The sequence below is a fragment of the Formica exsecta genome, unplaced genomic scaffold (assembly GCF_003651465.1).
Source record: "Formica exsecta isolate Colony F162 unplaced genomic scaffold, ASM365146v1 scaffold26, whole genome shotgun sequence".
Lineage (NCBI taxonomy): Eukaryota > Metazoa > Arthropoda > Insecta > Hymenoptera > Formicidae > Formica > Formica exsecta.
The window spans coordinates 4,081,708-4,107,332 of record NW_021849866.1 but is presented as its reverse complement, the minus strand read 5'-3'; the positions used below and the strand labels follow the sequence as shown (position 1 = coordinate 4,107,332).

At 34.7% G+C, this 25,625-nt stretch overlaps 1 protein-coding gene and 1 long non-coding RNA gene across 2 annotated transcripts in view; both read right to left on the bottom strand.

Annotated features, from left to right (window-relative positions):
* Positions 1-15,894, bottom strand: part of LOC115236692 — an 81,506-nt gene extending 65,612 nt beyond the window's left edge. Inside the window, 1 exon segment of the mRNA XM_029809298.1 lies at positions 15,241-15,894. The gene's annotated coding sequence lies outside the window, so the exon portion shown is untranslated.
* A 1,332-nt stretch (positions 15,895-17,226) lies between these two features.
* The window catches only part of LOC115236697, a 65,661-nt gene continuing 57,262 nt past the window's right edge, over positions 17,227-25,625 (bottom strand). The window contains exon 4 of the long non-coding RNA XR_003884230.1: positions 17,227-18,742. This is a non-coding gene — a long non-coding RNA (uncharacterized LOC115236697). The remainder of the gene's footprint in view (positions 18,743-25,625) is intronic.

Sequence of the window (25,625 nt, the reverse complement as noted above, 5' to 3'; positions counted from 1 at the left end):
TATCGCATATATATATGGCATTTTAAATGTTGAACTTTTCTAATACATTTTATACTTTTCTATTACATTTTTTATAAAACTGTCATTTAAGAATCAAATCGCCTTACTTGAGCTGTATGTTTTAAAATTTGAAGCTAAGATAGCTTACAATTATCGCATCAATTTGTAATTATTTACGTATCTAACATTTGCCATATTTCAAAACTTACGTGGTTTGCAAATGAGGAGAGAGAAAGAAAGAAAGATAATAATCATATAAGAAAGAATTAATGTTTTAAATAATAATCAGAGAATGATAAAATTATGTACAATAACCTCACACATATCAAAAAAATAAAATATTATATAAAATAAAATAATTAATTATTATTATCAGTTGTAACAATGAACAAATTTTAAATGCCGATTCTCTATTGTAAAAATAATAATTTAAATTTAAATTTCGTTTAAATAAAATTAAAAAATACGAATATATAGAATTTTAATTAACACAAATTAATTATCTTGTTTTTCACATTAATCATTTACAATCCAGTAAGAAAAATGGCTTATGTAAATATCTATTTTCAAATTCAATTATTTTCGCCCACGTTTTTGCTCAGCTATTCGAGTATTAGTCATTGACAGGCATCGGGATTGGGTACACCCGATATACCGCAGTTCGTATCCGCGCTTATCTTGTAACATGCGTACGCTGTCGGCTTCACGCATCGACGCCCTCGGTCATTTTTCGATGTAATGACTTTTGCCACATTGTATAATAATGTTACACGCGCGAGTGCGCCGCGGTTGCGCACTCTTGCGCTTCGTGCAAAGAAGTAACGCAAGATCTTTCGATCGAGATACAATGCACCATGACTTGTAATTCCTGTAATCTCAAGGCGGCGGCCTTTAAATTAGCGGGAATATGGGAGGATCGGTATACATCAATGATGCATAGTGCTCGCTATCCAGTTTGGAAAGTATCAATGTTTGATATCGAGAAAAAAGCACGAATACCTTTTGAAACAGGATGATCCATTATTGATAGCGCAATCGCGCGGGAAGAGAATAGCAGTATATACATATATACATAGAAAACGAAACTAAGTAAAATGTAAAATAAAATTTGTATACAAAGCTTCGCCTTTTCCAGAAAATTGGTTTCAAAAAAAAATCGAGAAACTAATATATTTTTCACTTTTAAATTCAGATAATTTTTAATCATCTATCGATATATATATATATATAAATCGTCCAAAAAATATCAAGAAACTTCTCTTTTTTCCTCTCTTTACAAAAATAATAAAAAATAATTAAAGTTGACGAGAAAAAAAAAGTTTTTTTGTAAAGAAAAATTACAAAAATATCTTTATTTTCTTGAATAAAATATTGTATTTTTAGTATGTATTGTTTATCAAATCAAAAAAAAAAATTAAACCGATTAAATTAAACGAAAGAGAGAGAAAGAGAAAAATTTATATATGGTACAATTAAAAAATTATAAAAACTTTAGACAAAGAAAATGTGCTAATTATCCAATTTTCAAATTTATCATTCTATTTTTTTCTTCTTAAAAATAGAGAACATTTTTATTTTACATTTTAGATTACTTTGTTTAGATAAAATCATCCTTTTTCCATTACATAATAATAAATCATTGTATCGATAGATCTGTTGATTTCTCAGTAATCTAACAGGATATCTTAAAATCTTCAATCTCAATAATTCAATTATCTCTATAGTTCGTGGTTATAAGCTTAGATTTTAAAATAGCTTTTAGATAGATTTACCCCCAAATTTCCTATTAAAAATCATTAAGAATGTCTGATCGAAACTCACTTTATCCACCGACGCGCGCGATTACGATAAATATTATTCTCTTTCCTTTCACCGTCGCCTTCGCAATAAAACGTGACTTTCGTTTATTCGCGTTTCCTTCTGTCGTCGCGCCAATCCTTTCGCACAAGCGCCAGCTACGACCGGTCGAGATAGTCCGAGATATCAGCTCTGATTAAGACAAATCGCTTTACTCGCCGAGAATGGATAATCGTTACATAGGGTGTCTCACAGATCATGCACTTTCTGCGATCAATAGATATGGATAAGCAGATACGAATTAATAGATACGAATAAATGGATGCAGATAAATTAAAAAGAATATCAATCGCTCGCAATATATCACACGAATAAGAGCGAAGCAAACAGTCATAACAGAGGCGAAAATGTTAGTTTCGAACATAAGAACATGCGGCGCACACACGTGCCCATGTAGATTATTTATAAATTTGTGCTGTTTATCCACGTCAGCATTAAATATAAATCAAATGTCGTACATTCACTTATCACGCCCACCAAGAAACGGATTTATGAACATTAGAAGCAAGGATAAATGTCAGATAATTTAAAAGAGAATATAAATAGTTCACTCGCCGAGGATATAAAGGTAATTGCTAAGAAATATTTAACAAAAATGAAAAAGAAAAGGAAACGGGACGATTTCAACAAAATTTTTGGATGGAAAAAGATCTGAATGCAAATTAATTCGCACAAGAATCTCGCGATCAAAGCGCGGGTTCTGGTACACCGTACAATCCCGTGGATTATCGAACCGCTTTGCTTTGACTCGCAAGCGATGCAACAGGCGGCTCATCCATAGAGCCGTTCCACTGCGTTACCTCCGGTGCCACTCCGTAATCACTTCGCTTCTTTCATATTAAATTACCATTAATATCTTATTGTATACATGCTTGCACATATACACAGCCATAATTGTTCTGTATCGTTGACAGAACGACGATTAGACGATTCGCTTATTAGCTGATTCTTGATCGATTAAATCCAATTTCGTAGACTTTATCTTTATATTTATATATTAATTTATATAATTCATAATTATAAAATTTACATAAAAGTATTCGTACCATTTGAAAAATGCCAAAATACGCAAATTTATATCACATGTATGTATTTGATTAATTGATTGATTGTTCGCGAAGGTATCAACGATTGAACTTTTATTTATATAATCGTTATTTTCGATATGAGCGGAAATTTTAGACACTGGCAACGGACGCCACTGCATCGATGATTGAAGATTCGAAACCGACCGGAATATGAAAGTCTTCTCAATTCCGAAAGTTCCAACTAGCATAGTAAAGCTCCGACAGGAGGGAAAACCAGAACGAAACAACCCGCTGATGAAACAACGATATTATGCGAAATGAAATCGTATTCCGAGAACTACCGCGTCGTGTTTCCTTTCGCAGCGGTCAGTCTTACCGCTTCTCGGAAATTTCTGAATCGCACGCGAGAGACCTGACAGAAACAAAAGATGCGCAATTACACAAAGAATGATGGAAACATATATGAGAAAAGAGGGAAACGTGGAAATACTAATGTTATATTGTGTGTAAAAAATGATTTTCCGGGTAAGGAATAAAGAGATAATTGAAGATTCGAAACCGACCGGAATATGAAAGTCTTCTCAATTCCGAAAGTTCCAACTAGCATAGTAAAGCTCCGACAGGAGGGAAAACCGGAACGAAACAACCCGCTGATGAAACAACGATATTATGCGAAATGAAATCGTATTCCGAGAACTACCGCGTCGTGTTTCCTTTCGCGGCGGTCAGTCTTACCGCTTCTCGGAAATTTCTGAATCGCACGCGAGAGACCTGACAGAAACAAAAGATGCGCAATTACACAAAGAATGATGGAAACATATATGAGAAAAGAGGGAAACGTGGAAATACTAATGTTATATTGTGTGTAAAACGATTTTCCGGGTAAGGAATAAAGAGATAGTTGTGCGTTATTTTCAGAAATGCAAAAGATACAGCTGTTAAGTTTCCAAAGTGCTCAAAGGCACACATCGTTTTGAGCGTTACCTAAAATTATTAAATGACGATTTCTTTTTTGAGCTAACAAAGAAGGAAAAAAATCTAAAATTTGTCATGGTATTTTCTGCTCATTAATTCACTTGCGTTCAATTATGCAAATGTTATTCATTTTTCTCTGACAATATATAAGAATGTAAATACTATATCGTTATATTCCCAATGTTATACAAAAAAAGATCGTTTAATGTATATTTCGTTTATTAAACCTGTTTTCTCCCATAAAACTAATAATATCAAACAATTGCAACCCAATTGAGAATAAAAATTAAGCACACCGTAAATTTTAACTCTCATATTATAATGTTTTATAAAAATTATTATATCTAATAAAATATCTAATAAAATGCAATATGTATTTTATAAATATTACAATATTTAAATAAATACACGATATATTTTCTCTCTGATAAAGAATTTCTCAAAGCATAGTATGAATTAATAAAAATGAAATTAAATTAAAATAATTAAAAAAGTGAAAAAAGAATTTAATGCAAAAAAGCTTGGCAAAAAACTCGTTTCGCAAACGTACGAATATATTGTCTTCGCGTAATCGAGAAATTATCGCAAAGTTCTTCGATGGCGAGGGAAAAACGCGAAAATTTATGGAAATATATCCGCGAATAAAAATCGACGAGACGATAGCGATCGCGGACAGTAGGAAGAAAGAGAAACGAACCCGGGACTCCGGGCTGGACGGAAGAAAACAAACGCTCGTTAACGAGACGCATCAGGGCAGATTGAAGAGATTTCCTGCCGCGGGTTTAGCCTGAGAGAACGACTCTCCTCTTTCTCTCTCCAACTTATACAGAGACCCCGATGTCGACCCGCGGGACCAGAGGTTAATTTATCGAATTAAACGTCGCACAATTGCGTTACAAGTCTGAGTCGGGTCCGCCGAGTGTTTTCGCCGCCGCTGTGAACGACGCGCGATGCGGATGCGTGTTGTGCGTGAGTGTCGAGCGTGACGCACGCGGCGAATTCCTCTTTCAGGAGAGAGAAATGATAATCACGTTTTTGCGATTCTCGTTAGAGAAAGAGATTTTTATGCATTATTTCCGGAAAGTTATCTCTACGAAAAACGAGTGTATTTTAAATTCGATAAAGTTGTAACAGATTCGCGATTAACAATCATTTCACATATCACGAATCTCTTTCCACATATGTATAAAAGTCCGCGATGTCGCGACTTGTGCGATATTCGCGAAATATAAGCTCCACAAACTACTGTGTGTGTATATATTTTTGCCGATAAACACGGATACTTCCTTAGGCAGCAATAATAGATATAAATATTCATGCGTACGTTTGCATTGATGTCGCGCGCGCGAACAAAACACTTGGCGACTCGCGTTTTTGCATATGTGCAACAAAGCCCATGTTATACGTTTGTATTGTTGACATAAAAGTCTCGTGCTCGCTAAACTCGTATGCTGCCGCCTCATTTTCGTAAAAAATAAAAGCGTGTCGCTTCTCTTGTGTTAGGATTAAGGATTTTCGGAACGAGAGCATTACATACGCATAAGTTGATGTAAAAAACAAAGTGTCTATTCAAATCTTGTAAAAAAATTCTCTAATCTTTCAGATATCTTTATTCAAAAATCCAGTAAAATTAAAGAATTTTTAGACGCGACTTTTTAAAACATTTTTTTATTGTATGCGCTTTCCAATATTATATCCACCCATGCGATAAAGAAAAATGAAGAGCCAATTAAATTTCAAATGTTAGATTTTTAAAAAATATTGAAAAGAATTTTTTTTTTTAATTTTTTGAATCCTAATAAAAATTCATGAAAATTCCTCGTTTTTAAGATAAAAAATTCCCGAGAATTCCAGATTTTCTAGATATCCTATAAAAAAATCTCTCAAAACACGATATTATATAATTTATCACCCCCTCCCCTCTCTCTCTCTCTCTCTCAGAGATTTTTCTTTTTACATAAACAAAATCTTTTCAATTTCTTGATAAATGCGATGATATGAAAGATTCAGAAAATCTTGTTCGTCAATTTTTTTTATTTGGTCACCAAGGTAACAACAGCAAACTTGCAATAAAATAACGGCCAATGGATTATTTTTTTCCATTGAGAAAAGTTTTATTCGATATTTACCGATGAAAGTTTGCAGCGTCGGATTTATATTTCGCAAATATCGCAAGTTATGATCATAGCGTATATCCGTAGAGATTATTTGATATAACTTTCCTTCTGTTTCTACTCTCTCTTCAAATTTATTCGAAAATACGTGTTCCTACTATCGATCCGTCTTGTATGTCGTAACAATGCGCTCTGTATATTGTTCGTAACAGAATTTCGGAGTTGATTTCTCTCCCCTCGAGCACCACAGCATCTGATTTCCTTTGTGAGACTCGATGAACAAAGGATTAGCATATCTCTAATTATGAGGATCATAACCGTTTATCAATTTAATTTAAATTTATCAAAATATTAATTATTCAAATATATTGTGTGAAAGATTTGTTAAAGCGCATCTTTCACGCAAAGAATATTAATTTGAAGTGTATTATCGAAACAGAGATTTTCGAAACTTTAAAATTGGCAAAATTTGATGACTACATTAATCGCTTACAAAGAATCAATTCCAAATTTATGTTCAACAATATATCTTTACAATTGATTACCGTTCTGTGCAACACGCTTTGCGTACCGACGCAAAACATCTGTGATTAGAAATGGGATTCATAATTGATTCTCCCCCCTCTGACAAAGTTCCCTTTGAGATACAATAACGATCAGTAGTCCAAGCGCTACAAATATGATATCCTTTTCATCAAACAATTTAATCCAATCCAATTATCGAGACGTCTAATATGTTATATGCATCGAGATCGCATTAAAAATAAGTCGAGATTTTGTTAACATATATAGTCGTTGTTGTATATTGGCTGCGTTGTAGAATATGCACCGAAAAAAGTGTGATGGAAAACGGGATCGTAGAGCTGATTATTTCCCGTATAACTGTACATTCCGATTCGCCGACAAAAACTCGGTAACGAAGGGGTTGGCGCCAGATGCCAGGGAACAACCTGTTGGTCGAGTCCTTTCGTTCGAGTTGTCGATCGATTTATCGACTTAGCGCCGAGGCAACTGACTGATATACGGAATAATTATCGGCTGACGCAATTAATGGGGCGTCGCGGACGCGCGTCGGGTGATCTCGGTGAAAGATTCAGAGTTGACGAAATTATACCCGTTGCCCGGTGCGTCCGTCCAGCCGGAGCCATCCGAGGAATTAGCAGAATTTAATTGGCGGACGAGCAACATCACGAACGGATCGACTACCAATTTGTTTCTTTCGTGAGCGTGCGAGAATCGCGGCACCGATGTTGTTCGTAAGACGCGAGAGAGATACGTATGTATGCGTGCGTGCAAGTGTGTCACAATATAGGATAGAAAATTCATGATCGATTATATACCCGTGTAATAACACGCTCGCGGTGTAATAGTAAAGCAATTAGTGGCGGTTTTATCGCCGCGACACGATTATGCGCGTCCCCGTTATTTATAAGACGAACAGGTCTCTTTCTTCTTCTCCCTCTTTCTCTGTCTCTCTCTTTCGCGATCATGGAATACTTTAATTGATGAATTCCTCGGCGATATACCCGGGATTAGGGCCCTGCGTCGAGTATTAATGGACTTTGCACTTTACGTGCTCTGAATTACTTAAAATTGTAATTGAAATGTAGTAGCAGCTTCAAGTATGTAAATAAGTTGTATTATCCTGTTAACCTTGTTTTTTAACTAAACTTAACAATATTAATATCGAGTTAAAACCATACTAATATTGAGCAAGCAATTCATGAGATGCGATCTACTGCAAGTAATTTAACTATTTAACTTGTATACGTGCAATACAAACACGTATCTATAATATTCGTTTACGATAAGTACATATGTTGTAACGATAAACCATCGAAACCATGGCTCCGAAATAATCTGGTCTAATTTAATTATGCAGCCATCCGTTGTGTTTTATGGATGAAAACCGACCGATTCTATAGCGATCGATAGATTTCAAATGCAGATTATCGAGAATAATAATTTAAATATAATATAGTTTAAACAAAACAATTGAAATAATTTTTTTTTTTTATGAAAATATTTATTAGAACATTTACTTAATAAGCAAATTTATTAACTAAAATAATATAATATAACAAGAAAAATAATTAGAAAAATAACGAAACAGATACATTTACTTCAAAAATATAACCTTCATTTATCTCATTAATTTCTGAAAAGAATCAATATAATAAAATATGAGTAAAAATACAAATCTAAGAAAGATATAAATTACAAAACAAGTAAATAGAATATATAAAAATTTGTGAGAAAATAATATTCAAATATTTTATAAAAAGAGTGAGAAATATATAATTATATTTCTTACATAAATATTTTTCTTTTTCATTCAAATACTCTATTTTCTGCCCAACTTTACGAACCTATCGGATTATATTCTTTGCATTTCATATGATTTTTATACAAAGATCGGATGTACCCCGGAAAATCAATTCATCGGCGATCGCCGATATCGATTGCCGATCTATCGAACGAGTTTCTCTCAAATCGTTGCGCGACTTTCGGATATCGAAAAAAGAAAAATATATGAGAAATAAAATAGAGAACAAATGAGGATAATTAGTTTATCTTGGAAAAGGAAAGAGAGAGAGAGTCATCGTGCGCGCGGGCAATTTGCTCTCTCGTGTCCGTTAAGTGAATATTCTTCATTCGGCTCTCTTCGCCGAAGGTCGTTAGGCGCAGCGATATAAAACCGATAGAATGCGGCGCCATCGCGGCCGTATAGTATACCTCGCAAAATACATTATCGAACGAGTGGGAGAGAGCGAGTGGATTGTTCCCTCTCTCGATGTATCTCTCCGCGGTAACAGTATTTGCGGAACACTTAAATGGAATCCCGGGTTGGAACCTCAACGGGTGGGTGCCCGGTGTACGCAAGCAATACTTGCGATGCACGCACATACATATACATACACACACATATAATCGTAAAGTACGCGTCGTTATTATGTTCGCGATAGGGCGCGTATATACATTTTACCTAGCCCAGAGTACTTTACGCGAAAGAGAAAGAGAGAGATGAACAAAAGAGAATCCACATCTCGATGAAAGGGGAAGTAGGAATATGTCTTAATAGAAATCTTTGTTGCTCGCAACAAGGACATATATTTGCTTTAAAGAGAGTGATACGAATTGTATTAAAAATTGTATCTTCAAAGCAGAAATATGTAACAGTACTACAAGTGATGAAATTACTAGAGCAGCACTGGTAATTCTAAAGTTGCATTAAGATCATAAAAAAGAAATACTTTTCTCGCAAAATTGAAGATTGTAAAATAAATTTACACAGATAAAACGTCGATCGAATGATTCGCGATTATCTCTTGAATTGGATTTAACGCGCTAATTAAATAATAGCTTCTATCGAGTTATATACCCTACTATACATCCGGAGATTTCCCAGCGAATTTCTCTTTGAATCGCACATTGCCGCGCAATAATCTTATCATGAACGTCGTAGAACGAAGGAGAAGTTGTGCACTTGCACTTGTCTGAATTTGAAAAAAAGCAGAAAAAAAAGATAGAAAATCTAGAGAGTATCATTTTACTCGTTTCTCTAATATTAACTTATTAGCCGACACTTTCGCTCGGGATAAACAAAATGATTATGCCACGAAGTCGCTCATTATTGAGCGTAGCGTGCACCCCGCGGTAATTACTCGGGGAGGCAAAGTAGGAAGGGAGGGGCTACATAAAACCGGGCGCATTGTAACGGCTTCGTGGCAATGCATTACCGACGTATCGCTCTCTCTCTCTCTCTCTTTTTGATAAATATTAAAATATTTATTAAAATTAAATATTAGATATCTTTTTAAATATGAAAATTAAATATTTATTAAAAGAATTCAAACGTGTATGATTCTTTAATAGAGGTTATCGCGTAATACATCGGGAAAAAAAGTTTTACATTTTACTTTCTTTTGCAAGATGTTATTTTACATCTCCAAAAATTAGCAAAACTGATGTTTCATAAAAATATTAACGGAAACAAATATTTGTAAATTAAATGAACGATTAATATTTTGAAAAAGAGAGAAAGTGAGAGAAACAACCAACGCCGACATTAAAACGATATAATTATTTGGATCAAGGTAAAAAACGGCTTGTCAATAAACACGATGGTTAATTAGCAAAAAGTGACGGCTGAATTAATTCACAGTACGATCGCTATTTATATCCTTGCAGCATGTGAGAAAATTAATTTCGCCGTGCGCACTGACATTCTCGGAAGACGAAACGGGTATCTTGCGGTCTAGCTAGCGGCTAATTATAAAACGCATACCTTGGCAATAGATATGAAAAATTTCTCTCGTCTCACTTTGATTACACGTGAATCGTCTTTTAATTTCGTTCTCATTAAGTCGAATCTGACGCCGAAACAGACGCGCTTGTCTGGCTCGCGGTATAATTATCATGTCATTATTGTTATCAGGACGCGGCTGCGAGAACGCACTCGACAAGTAGCGATTACAAGTAGCCTTTGTTTTGGGAAAATCGTACAGCAACCAAGCCGCGCGATATTATTCAAGGCAAGAAGATCGCTATCTTGAAAGTCTCTTGAATTTGATAAAAATGCATTCACTTAATTAATTTAATTTAATTTAATTCTGCCTGTAAAACTGTTATCCATCCGTTGATCCGGTCAACGACCTAGGTTAATGACTGCTATGTGTATTTAATAACCGTTTAAATTTCGAGGAGGAAGAAAAATACACACGCTAAGAAAAATAATATTTTTGCGTCAACAAAATTCCAATCTTTCGCTAAATTCTAATACATTGGTGGATAAATTTCACAGATTGATAGGATAAAATTTCAATAGATTGATAGAATTCGACACCTTGGGAAAAAAAAAAAAAAAAAAAAAAAAAAAAAAAAAAAATGCGTCATATCAACGTCGCAGCTCGCGTGACAACGTATTATTCGAATACTATTCGCCCCATGACGCGCAGAGTGCCATGATTATCATTTAAATTGCACAAAGTGGCAATGCGCCGCGCGCAAGTATATCCGCGCTCTGATACGTTAGACTCACCGAGGCCGCAATTATTTGCCCATTTTTGTTCCGTCCCGTTAAATATATCTTGCGTTTTTACGAAAAATCGATCGCTCATACTCCGTGTAAATCAACGGCACACACATATACACATATTCCCGCATGATGAAGAAATATATTAGGTCTACCGGAAAGTTCTGTCCGTTTTTGGAATAAAACAAAATACAAATTTTCATTACCGTCAATAAACTTTATTAAATAATGTAATTGCCATTATTATTAATGATTTCTTGCCAGCGTGAGGGCAATTTGTATATCCCATTTTCGAATAATGTTTTATCTTTTGATGCGAAAAATTGAACCAGTGCTTGTTTGATGTCTTCTTCATTTTTGAATTTTTTGCCCCTCAAAAAATTTTGTAAGGACAAAAACAAGTGATAGTCGGAGGGTGCTAAGTCCGGGGAATATGGTGGATGCGACAGAATTTCCCAGCCTAGTTCTGCAATTTTTTGACGAGTCCCCAAAGCAGCATGTGGCCTGGCATTATCATGATGCAGTATGATGTTCTTCCTATTGAACATCGCCGGCCTCTTTTCTTGGACTGCTGTATTTAAATTATCCAGTTGCTGACAATACTTCTCCGAATAATGGCAATTACATTATTTAATAAAGTTTATTGACGGTAATAAAAATTTGTATTTTGTTTTATTCCAAAAACGGACAGAACTTTCCAGTAGACCTGATACTTGCGCAATATAAACAGCAATTTCTATCCCATCCTGTGAACCATTTATCTTCGAAACACTCATCGGAAAAATGCATATTTAATTTTTAATTTATTTATCTTCGTAAAATATTTAAATATTTTAAAAGTTTTAATTAACATATATATGCATTATTATTTCACATTTAATAATCGGATAAAAAGAATATAATCTACACACATAAATATTTTTGCTTTCTATCTCAAATATATGTACTCTATTCACCTCTGATTTTTACCTTCATCGTATTCGCGGAATCATAATCCATTCATTTCACGTGACGATCACACACACACACACACACACACACACACAAGTGTTCTGATCTATTCATACTAATTCTTTTATGCGAAGTAGAGAGTAATGACTTTTTTCTATTTATTTTTATTTTTTATATAAAATTTGTCGGAAACTCTGTTCTGCCAGAAATAATTATCTGATTGTTTTAAATTTAATCGTACGTAATGGAAAATCATAGAAATAGATGAAAAGAATTTTTACGAATGAGACGCTTACACGTGCATACGCAATAATATTATAATGTCCTTGTAATCTTAATAACGCGATATTAGACCGAATGTTGATATTTGCAATAGATCTGAGGAATCTGAAAAATTTGTCGATAGTATGCCACCGATAAAGCATGAAAACAACGTATTTCCATTGCATCGAATGAATCAACAATCCTGTGGAAGAACTTTCTTCTCGAATATTCGATTGGATTCCTCTTTTCTCCCGACATCAACTTCATCTTTCGAAGCCTTTCAGGACGGAATTATTATAGAAATGCCTCCGTCACAGAGAGTACACTTTCCATCTTCCCTCCCCTTTCCCTGTTTTTTTATCTTTTCTGTCATATTTCTTTGCTCAATACATTTTCATATTTAATTTTTTTATGCGCGCAAAGTCTTATTGCAACATCTTGTTGGAAAGTAAAATATATAAGTTATAAATTACGTTTTATTTTCTACCTTTCTCTCTTTTCCGCCCGACTTTTCCTTATTCTTTTAAAATAATTTTTCTATTAAATACAATTTTATTCCATATAACTGGATTTATTTATGCTTCAACGCGATTCGATCTAGAAGTATGGAATTATAAAATGCTATCATAAAATTAAGATACGTTAGAAAAAGAGAGAAAATAATGTCATAAAATAAAATTTTTTTTTCGTATAAATTTATAAAACTAATATTTCTAATATGCAATAGCTTGTTACGAGTTCGCTATCGAGCTTATACTGATGGAATAGTTGCTACTAGTAATAGCTTTTGACAAGCATTAATGAATTCCAAAGATAAATTTCTTACATGTCTTTATATGTATACTACACACGTTAACCATATAACTTCTCGAAAGCAATCTAATTTGCAAAATATGGAGTTTCCAATGAATTTAATTTCTTTAACGTTCTAATTTTTTTTCTTTCTTTTTTTATTTTGTCCATGTGCATCTCGCTTTATCCGCTCGTATTTTTGTCCATATAATTCTACAATTCCATCGCGTAATAACGCGCGGGCGATCGTGTCAGCTCTACGACGGATTGTCCCGTAATCTACATAATGGCGAACAATGTTGCCGAGTATGTGGAACGTCCAGGAATTAACATACCGTCGGCCTGAAATTTATAGCCGCAGCATTTTGCCAACTGCTAATGCCCGGGATAAGTATGCGCGCGTTCGTCGTAAACTATAAAAAAAATCGCGAGAAAACGGAACACTATATCGTTCTCGTATTGCCCGGAGCATACACGATGTAATGCGCGTATTTTGTTTACATCATTCGTTTTCAGACTTGACGGGAAAGACGTTTTATATGGCCACGTCAATTATTGCATGTCTCTCGAGAAGCTAAGATTCGTTAATATATACAATGTAAATAAAAAGAGGGGAATAAATAATATATACAATAAAAAGCCGAATAAATTGATTAAAAAAGCCAAAGCGAGAAATTTGATACGTCTTTTGTAAATATTCTCGAAATATGACAAATAACAAATATGACAAATATGTCAAATAGACTTTTGTTTAAAAGTATTTCACATTTTTAAAATTTGAAAATATTTCTTCAATTTATAACATCTTGCTATATAAAAATAAAAACCAAAAATTGGATCTTCCAATCTGACTAAAACGATAAGATTTTCGCCGTTTTATCAAGAAGAAAAAAGATATAATGTTATCTTTAAATTTTTATCTTCCTAATTATGATTAAATTAGCGCTTAGATAGCTGTAATTCTTTAATATAGCGCACAGATGACGAAAAGTGGACGATAAATTCTCACTTATCAGACGGATTCTCAAATATTCAGGTAAATTCCACATGTGTGCGCGGAGCGGGGGTGCCGTTCCCGGGAGAGTCCGTCGATAAATTCGCCGGTCATCGAGGGGGAGGGGGTCCTGCCTGCTTCGCATTACGCTTGGCAGGTCACGATCGACCGTCTCTCCTTTCGACCTCGCCGCGCGCGAGTTTCGTGCCAAGCACGTCGGGGGCTCGTCTAGCTAGACAATTTGTTACTTCCTTATCATTCGACCGACTCTCTCGCGCTCCCGCTTCTTTCTCCGCGCCGCCACGGTTCGCTCCTTCCGCGATGAAAGAGAGTGGGGGGCGGGGAAGAGATTTATTAGATGCACACGAGGGGAATCGTATGAGCAACGAAATCGAGTTGTGAGACGAGTTATTCGCGGATACATTTGATACAACGCTTGATAAGTGGATCTTGTATACGACTCTGAGTGTAAAATATTCAGAAGAGAGAGGGGAGGGATAACTGAGTAATTAAAGGAAGAGAGAAATTGAGAGAGAGGAAGAAAAAAAACTAATTTGAAGTAATAATTTATACGCTTTATATTAAACGGCGAGATAATTCAGAAACTAAATACACGCGATGGCAGATAGAAACGTGAACGAAAGAACCGAAAGACTTAACGTGACCGATCAACATGACTCATTATCGCATATTGCTTATCAGAACACCTATCATTACACCTATTCCAATGTGTCATTTGTTCCTTGTTTACAGAATGAATTCGATCCTGTCTCGCGTTACTGAATCTTTCTCCCCGCGCTCCGCTATCGGATACGTCAATGCTCGACAGCATCCCACGGATCGTACGCTATCAATGAAGGATGATAATAAAGAGAAAGAGAGAAAACATAGTATTTCTTTCCGGTTACAATGAAATATATCCAAAATGTATAAATCAATGTCCAAAGTAATTAATATTTCAGAAAATTATTATAGCATTATAACACAAAGTTTCAATACATCCCCTTTAACAAACTTTTAAAAAATTATAAAATATCCGAAAACATTTATTTTATACATAAATTTGTATAAAATATTTTAAATATTTCAAAATACGAGATTAAAAATATATGCAACGTTTTATACAATGATATAAAATAGATTAGGTTAGGTTAGGTTACTAATACGAAGATAGACGAGCAATTAATTTAACAAATAAATAATGAATGAAGAAAATTCTAAATTGCTGACCTCGGAGTTTCGCCGATATCCGATGTCTTCCCGGACATCCTCCTCCTCTCTTTCGTTTATCTTTTTGGTTGCTCCTCTTCATGGCACTCGCGAAAACACTTCTCATGCAACGATACTCGGTTAACGATACGCGCACTAATTACTAATGACGATCGCACGGCACTTAACCTTACTCGCGACGTAAATCGCGTACGACACACACTTTATTTAGTTTATTTTATAAAGAACGCGAAAACTACGATCAACTTAACGTCGGAAAATTCGCGCGATCGAATTTATACAACGCTATCTTCATTGTTAACGAATATGCGCACGTCGCAATAATACTTGAGTTAACCTGTTTTATACCCGACATTTTGTGAATGACTTCAAAAATGGCATCGGCATAATCACAAACTAATTAATCGCGCGGTTAGATAATTGCAAAGTCTCTAATATACGAGATAATCGCGTTTCGAGAGACGATAGGAAGGAGCGTCTCGCGCTGCTGCCGACTCACTCGAGGCTCGCGGCACGAATGATGCTATGACGTACAAGGCCACGAGCCAAGACACACGCACAACAATGATGTGTACATAACAATAACGCGCTACTAGCGAAAGTAAATACTTCGCGCATAAATAATGTTTGTTGATATCACGAAATAATTTTACTCTCTCTCTCACTCTCACTAAGAAATAAATTTATACCGTTAACAGAGCGTTATCAAAGAAATATATTCGAAAGAAATTTTAGATTTTTATTTTACTTATTTAACTTTTGCAAGGCGCGATTCTTGCAAATTCGCAATTCAGTAAATTTTCTCTTTTATCGTTAGCGGTTTTATTTTGTTAAAAAATATAAAATGTGTGTCGATACTTCTTAAATGATAGATTTTGAAAAAAAGATAATCGACTCTTTGTGTCGATTCTTATATTGATTTTATATCGATTCTAAATTTGCAATTTATATCTTAGTTCCAGAGAGAGCGAAAGAAATATTCGAGCGTGTATAAAGATGATTTATGGATAGAGTATCGTCGCATCAGAAATTATTATTAGTAACCGTATATAAGTTATATATAATTATAATTCAATTCCTGTTAATTTATGTTAAATGGTTTGTTAACTCGAGTTTTACGATATTATTGATTACTAATCTTTCTCCTTTTCTTTTACCATGCACAATAACCTGCTAAGCAAGTCAATCTAACAATAAATTTAAACTAATCTGTAATTGTGTGTGTATGTGTTTTATAAATATATTCCAATGAAGGATCATAATTCTAATAACTTAATTAATATAATTAAAAAAATAATATAATTATAGTAGAGTTGGAAAATAAGAATATTTGCCCCGTTTTACTTCCAAGTTTCAATTTCTCTTTTCGGCAATAAAATTCTCTTTAGTTTCTTTTATTCATCAATTATTCAGCTTTATTCTATCCGATTATATTAGTCTTGATTGGGTTTCAAAGAGTATCGGACTAATTTATATTATCTTTTAAATATTTTTCTCATCGCAAATATAATCTATAATGTGTACAGCGTATGTGCAACCTTCCGCAAGAGTTTTCACAATATTGCAGAGCATGAAATATAAATCTAATCCTATTCTACTCCATTTCCTTTCTTTCTATATTGAAAGACCCCTCTACGGAATGTTCGATCCTGCGATTTAACGTAAGAATCATTTTCCGGAGCACTGAAACTGTGTTCATTCAGGCATGCTGTGACTTACGTAATCGTCTACTACGAATGCATTGCACAAGAGACAGAAATTACGACTGATAACGTTGCTTTCGCGAGGCCGCTCTCATGAATGGATATTGCTGATCGGTCGTTTGTCATCGCCGATAAAAGCGCCTAACGACACACGAGAGGTGTAATTAAATAACGAACACGATCGTCGATTCGCATCATCGTAAAAGTGTGCGCATCCTAAAAAATATGTTGTAGAATTTTAAAATAACGGCTGGGTATACATTGACTAGCTATAGTGCTTTTGTTTTTTTTTTTTTTTTATCATTGACAAGTTGAATGCGATATCGTTAGAGATTTATGATTTTTTTAAAATTGCATGAACATTATACATAAATAATAATTCTAATAATAACAAGATATTTTCTATAACTGCCAATATATCGAAAGTAGAGATAAGTAAAGTAGTTTTTGTATTTGAAATAAAAAATAAGAATTTTTATATATGTTTTATTTCTCCTCTTAAATATAAATGATTGTAAGATAATTATTTATGTATGTTTTTTATTGAAACTCTTTTTGAAATATTCAATTGATTTTACGCAACAGATCTCAAACATGTGCATCTCTCGTTAAAGATTTCAAATAATCAAATTGAAATTATATTTTCATTTATTATTACGCGCAAAATAATATTAAAATATTGTAATGCTACATGTTTTTATGAATTTATATCCATTTCTCTCTTATTTACGTCTCTTTCGACTCATTTTGCTTCATATCTTTATTAAATCATGTTTGTTTTCGTAAATCAGCAGTAAAAATAAATGGTTGCTTTTAAAATGGATACGTATAATAGTTTTGTATTTTTCTGAATACTTTCCTTCTACTACATGATATGTGAAATAATATTTTAACAACAATCCAAGAAAAAGAGCATGTTTAAAATAGTCAATGCAAAAATTTCGAAAACTTTAGATATTATTTTAAATCAGAATTTCTGTAATAATTTGTTTTTGAATTATTAATATTCAATCATTAATCATAGTCAATTATAGTGTTTTAAATAAATATGATCGATATATTTTTGTATCTACTATTTTCACGAAAGTTTTAAATTTTAAACTAATTTGTAATTATGTGTAAATAGAATTTCTTTCTTTCTCTTAAAACTATTTAAATAATTATTTCCACAATAATCTGCATTTTAAATATATTTCTCTTCATTGAAAAGAAGATAAGTTCACATACACAAAGATCATATATCTTAGTATTTTTGAAATTTTAAATACATGACTAACAAGTCAAACTTTATTTTTTATATTTTTATTTTTAACATAATTTTTAATGAAATATTAATCTTTCTCTCTCTTTTGCGGTAACATCCTTTGAATATCTCGATATATATCATCGCGGCTTACAACCGCAAAGGGTTGATATTAGACATGTAAAGAATACAAGAGTATATGCTTCTTTCTGCTTTTTTGTATTGTTAGAGTTAATTTCGAAAATTGGTTGCCATATTCTATTTCTATTTGAACACATACACACGCATATTCCATTTCGGGAGTCTATGCATACGTGCATATAATTTAGCTCACCGGAGTGCCGACGGATTCAAGTTCCCCGGATGGCAACTTCCAAATGTGGAGCACGAACTTAATTAGCGGAATTGTCAAGAAACGAGATTGGAGGGCCACCAGCGCTGGCGACGTAATTAATTAGCGTGCGCGACACGATCCTCTAATGAGATTTTGCCTGTCGATTGTTCCATCATCGACGTGTACTGCCTAGCGGCCGCTGATAACGCAGCATCTCACACTCTACAAGAAAATGAAGTACAAGCGGTAATCGATGCATGTAACAGACTGATTGATATGCCGCAAGCTCGGCGCGCATTTAAACTCTATTACCAATTCTATTGCCGCCACAGAATATAAACGTATCCGTTAATTCTTAAGTATTCGCGTAATAAACATTGTACACAGATATATGTTAAAACAATATCGGTTTTATTTCTCTTCAAGAAATAGACTTGGTGTTAAATACTTAAGAAAAAAAAAATTTTTTTAATGTAAGAGAAAAAGGTTATCTAAAAAAAAGAGATCTTGAATCAAATCGATTCGACACGTATCATATATGTATCAGAATTTATGACAGGATGACAGAAAAATGGATTTTTATTCTATACTTATATCGAATAATTCGTTGTTTGCTATAATTTACATATATTTGCGATGGATTATACTCACATATGCTATCGTCGAAAAAATCGATACCTCGTGCGAGGTTACTGCCCCGTACGATAATAACTTACTAAGGATTAATGCACTGTCAGCTTGATTACGGACTGTTATAAAATTCTATGTTAACATTTTTTTATCTTGATAATAGAGATTCATACATGTAAATATTTTCCATTTTTTTAGAAAATGTATATTTTTTGAAGAAATAAAAAAATATTTACAAGTATGAATCTCTATTGTTGAGATAAAAAAAATGTTTATTCATATATATGTATATGGCAAATTAATTCCTTTCACGTTTCATTGTATATAAATATTCAATAAGCAAATTGTTGGATAAATATATTACGGTTAATAAGTAATACATATATATATGTATATGTCTAAATGTGATTTTACACACAAATGCGAATCAAATTAAGCTACGCTTATCTGCAAAACATAATTGAATAAAACGGAGCGTATTAAATTATGTAAGCGACATGACGCACGTGAAAGCTCCAAAGCCAAAAGCTGAGCGAAGAGAAACGTCATTAAATTTGCAACGTCGCTCGACACCGTAGAGCGCGAATATAACAGGAGAAAATACACATCCGAATAAAATATATGTATAACTCTTTCGTGTCCCGCGATCGGATGTCGCGAAAGGTACTCTTGGAGAAGAAACTTGACATCGTCATCCTACGACGGCGGATTGGATATAATTTCAATATTATTTCCATTCACGATTGTCCATCCGCGATTGTATAGAGGATCGTTCAAGGTCGCGAAAATCTGGCGGAAATCGCACTAGCACCGGAAATAGCCCCCGGGATTCGGTAGGCGAAAGAATGATAGTGTTGAAGAGACGACGAATTTCGCGCGTGGGCGAACGCAAAATTCGTCGCGCCGGCAATGTGGATGTCACTCGATTAAAATACAAAGGACGAGAGAGGGTTTTTACTGTGCTAAATCGAGTTTTGAAAGCGCGGGCGACCAAACGATAAAATATTTTTGAAACAGATTCGGCGGAGAGATTAAAAAAAAAAAAAAAAGAGGGCGGTTTCGCGCTCGACGAAACTAATTTCGTGCCCTTCGCGAAGCGAACAATTGGCGAGGAAGCGGCTCGTCGTCTATCGATTGTCATACGCTTCGAACAATCAATACGTGCTGATTGATATTTCACGACGCGATGCGAATATTGACTGCGGGCATTTTCTGTGACGATCCACCTTTATAGCATTCCGTACATGGCGCAGTGTCGACTAACAAAGGTTGTCAACAAAGTCCGATCTGTGCGATTATATTATTTTCAGCATATAACTCGGTACTGTCTATGAATAAATTCATGTTCTATCTATCTAGATATCTGTAAGCTTTGGGATTTTCATATCAAAATGCACGATCTTATCGTCGCTCGTTATCGCGAAATTAAATACAGTTTGCATCAATCAAGATCAAAACTTTTGTCATATTATGTCTGAAACATTGTTTACTTTATCAAGTAAACGACGGTGAAGATAAGTTAACGTAATTTAGTTTCTTATATGTATATGAAACACATTTTATGTCACAAATTATACTTTCTTGTGTATCTTACAAAAAGTAAAATTTAATCCTTCTAATATTTGTGAATATTTCAACGTAATTTGCATACTATATTGCCTTAAATAAAAATAAAATAATTAATCATAAAATGTTATGCATTATAGATAGTATATGAAATTATCATTAAATTTAGTATTATTATTAATAATAATATTAATATTATATGTTTTCTAATTATAATTATATAATATATAGAGCTCCAATGTAATAAATAACATAATAAATATAATTTGTGCAATATAGTAATAATAATATAAATCACGACTTGACAAAAAAAGAAGAGATCACTAATGTTTACTTTATATCTAAAATATTGAAAAAATTTGATTATCTAAGCGATTGGTCGCGATCAGATCATTTAAGTTTACCGGCGCAAAGAAAACACATTTACATCAACAAACCCGAGAGATCGGGCAAGTTCTTTACAACTTGGAGGGAAACTTTCTTGGCAAAAATACCGCGACATGCACATCCATCAAAATCTTGACTTTCCCTCGTTTGATGAATCACCTAATCGATATTGATTAAACATCAGCCTGTGCCTTTATAGAGAACGATAAGACGACGTCGCTATAATTCAGAAATTATATGGTTACGCGAATGCAAAGTATTAGCTAAAAAAAAAAAAACATCGCCGCGATACTTAACTTATGATTTATGGCAGGTAGTTTGATGTGCTTAATTACACCGGTCGCTCTCTCGAGCGGGATTATGTAGGATTACCATGATAATCAATTTCGCGTGGAGGATAAGTTCATGAATAATTAAATGTACGTGCCATGCGATATAATTTCTAACATTTCATCGTCATACTCGCAACATATGTGTGTTCGAATATTATATAATTCTTTTTCCATGCAAAAAAATGAAGGTACAAAAAATATCACATTGTCTACAATTCGAGAAATTTCAAACTGTCATTTTCGCCGAGCGCTGAGTTCATATCCGCATGTTAACAATTTTTTTTCTATAACCGATCTACACAACTCTAAGTAAGTGACAAGAAGGAGTTCAATAAAAACCGCTGTCGAACGCGTACTGGGCACACAGCACTTGGACACGTTCCCTCGAAGATGACGAAGAGCGAATTTCCGGCCAAGCGGTCGTGCAGACCGCAAAATGTCGATTGGCCGCGTCGTGCGCGCCCGTAGAGTCCCATCAGAATTTCATTACGCGCATAAACCCCACGGTCAATTTCAAGCCATGCCTCTGGTACACCTCAAATGGCAACACGAATGTATTACGGATCCAAGCGCGTCACATTCGAGGTAACCGAACACGGATGCGTATCGGAGAGTCGATATTAATCCTGAGATGCGATAGCCAATTTTCATTTTATCTATCAAAAACGATATACAGCAATATATTATAACGTGGTAATATAATTATAATATATGTTATTATAATTATTAGTAATTTAAGGTATACTCTTAAGAGATACAAAAAAGCATAATTTGAACATAATTTACAATAACTGATATTAAAAAAAGAAATAAATAACACACAATTTTATTAGAGAAAGAAAAAAAGATTTTCTCATTGCAATCTCTTAGCACTCTCTTTCTCTCTCTCTCTCTCTCTCTCTCTCTCTCTCTCTCTCTCTCTCTCTCTATTCAAATGATAATAGGCCATCCAGTATAATATCAAGATCATAAAAATGTTAAACAATTCAGAACTTCATTGTAAAAATAATGATCGTAGCACAATACGCAATATGATGTCCATTAAATATCCAATGCGCTATTAAATCTCCACATCTGCGAATTGTACACAATCAACTTTTACATCGTTTTATAAAGTATAATCTGCGAGCGCGATACACGCGTATGAATAAAATAGAAATGTAAAATAAAATAGAAATCGCAATAAATCAATATTTATAAAGCGCGATCATTTTGCAAACGCTTCAAAGAGTCAAAGTATTTCAGTAACACATCCGATATACGGTAAAATCGATGGCTCATCACATTTGACGTTCTCTGCAAATATCAAATGACACGTAAACGCATTAACACGTACCATTACAAATAGACAAACGCGTTTTACACAGTTCAAAAGCTATTTAAACGTTATGCGTTCAATGGAATACTGTACAACCAATTTCTTTTTATCTTGTACCGAGAAGTTAATATGACACGCGAGTTGCGAAATGATAGGACAAAAAGCAAATTATATGAAGCTTTTTATCGCATATTTTATAGCTATTTACTTCGAATATTTTTGCATATTTCATTGTATATTTAGTTTGAGTATTATTTCTGAATTTTGAAAAAATTGAATTTAAAGAAAAATTTTGCATATAGAGATCTATATATTATATCAAAATTAAAGCACATATATTTGAAAAAATATGCGTTAATAATTCGTGATCTCAATTGCCTCTGGGTGTAAAATCTAATTCACGGAGTTCGGAGTTATCGTCATCTTGCAAGCTCTTCAGAATCTTTTCCCCAAATCAGAAGCGAATAATTTTCACGGAGATTTAGCTTCGAAAAGAATCGCGAGTGCAATTTTTCGATGTCGAAATGGTCTTAATATTGGATGATGCCGTAAGTGTAAGTGAAAAACGACTGCATCAAAAGCTTCCGCTCAGCGGGAGGCTACTGTTTATGCTGTTTATCGAGGATCCATCGACTGCTATCAAAAACAAAACTAAAAACTAAAAACCTCACTCCGGTTCTCTTGCCTCGTTGCTCTTATTCCGACGAAAGAGCTCGTAATTAACCACTAAAAAGTTTCGTGAATGCTGACCGAAGTGAAAAGTGATCTCTGCTTTTTAAAGGAAAAGTGCCGGGAGAGGATCCGAAAGCGAATATTCCCGCTAATTAAGTTGATTAAATGTGGACGTTCGAAACCTAAAGCTAAAGAATCTAAGGGATGAGAGGAACATCATTGCGTTTATTCAAACACGAAGGAAAATGCGAAACTTTTTAAATTGAATGCTATAATATATACATAAAAATTAAATTTGTATAAAATAAGAGATAGAATTTATACCTAGATATGTAAAAAAGATATGGGAAAAAGGCAAATATTTGAGTCATGTCCCTCACATTGAGAATTACCTTTTCTTGCGATAACGGATGATAACTCTATCTCTTGGAATAAGATGGTGATAGCTTCTGAAATTCCTTATCGCTTCCCCTCCCCCGTCCTTCCCATTTGGACATAATATACATCTCAAAGGTGACGAAGATGAAGTTACCGCAACCATTACGTTTCATGCTAGCATGGAATAAGCAAGTTTACTAAAATATATATCAAATGCATCCCGCTTCCATCGCTCCAGCCAGAGAAACGTTGAGTTGCTCGCTCACCATCGCCGCAAGGGCGGTTAAATTTCACTCCCGGGTTTCTAATATCTAATTACTTTCGTGCAGAGAAGCAGGACACGCAAATATGTATTTAGTCTAGAAGACTAAAGATTCGATCGCGGTCCGTATTTAGATCGAGAAAGACACGCGCGAGAAGAATAACGCGCGCTTCGATTTTATCTCGAATGACCAATAAATTCGGTCGCCCACGGACCGATCCGTGTGGCTTGTACAGAGTCCGCCTACGATAGCAAAGCTATCCGAGGTTAACATTGTTTACGGCGAGAAGTTGGATTACTTCGGTATTAACGACAGTGAACGTGCGCAGAGGCGATCCCAAGGGAATTGTCTTCTCTCTCTCTCTCTCTCTCTCTCTAGCAACGATTCTCCGGGTAATAATTCAATGTGTGTGCTACTCGCTCCGTCGTTATACAAGCGATCGCATTAACGACGTATCGAATGGATACTTCCATCACGCTTCCGGTTTTTCCCTCCGGAGCGTTACTCACTTTACCCCCCCTCCCCCAAGTTCGATCGGGCTAATGGATGAAGATGCGATGGGAAATTAGATACGGAAGATGAATTAAATTTGGCGATTCACGGAGCTTTCATGGAAGCTTTATAGAACGCTTTGATCGTTTACGCGAAAAGGGGAGAAAAAGAGACCTGATGTGTTTGACAATATCAATCTGAAGATCTGGTGCCCGTTATTTACACGTGAGCCAAGTTTACCAGGATATATCGGCTTACTAAACTGGTATAGCCCGTATATACGACGCACGTACACAAAATATAATAGGAAATCATAATTTATCTGCGTCGCGCGTCGCGCTATACGTGAGCCCGTTGGTCCACAGCCAGAGGGTCGATAATTAAACGTCGCCTTTCGCAATCGCGAGACAGCCGGAATAGCGAGCGTGATCGCCGAGAGTTAGCGTAATGTCACGCGATCAATCCGGCGTCGCATTGTGCACAATTTCATTTGGCCGATGTGTTTTACACCTATTACCGGTCATAGCTCTCTCCGCCTCTCTGTCGCGTGTATGATTACATTGCTTATGCATGGATTCAAGTTATGTAAAGTCACTAGAAGATTTCGAAAATAATGATTAAAAAATCGCTAAAGAAGAAGCGAATGGACGGAAACTTAAAATCCGCGCCTTTTTCTTTAATTATAATAATATAAGTAAGAAGAAATAAATAATAAATCGTCTCGCAGGCGAGAAGAAACTGAGATGCATGTATATTGCAAGATATATTGTCAGTTTCGCGCGACTGGAAGATAAATTATCGTAGCGACAAATACGCGGGACTTAGCACGGTTAATCAAGATTCGCAAATGTCTTTGCAGAGAGAAACGGAACTTGACAAACGGACCAGAGTTTCTCGATGAAACTCCTTCGAGGGAAGAGGATACGGCAGGGCTAAAACACGTTAGTAAATCTACGGACAAACTATTACCATTTCTAGGTCCCCCGGGCGGAGAGAACATGGAGAGAGGCCTCTAATTACTCCGAGGATTAAGCGAGACGCTTACGCGATCGTCTACGACGAATAAG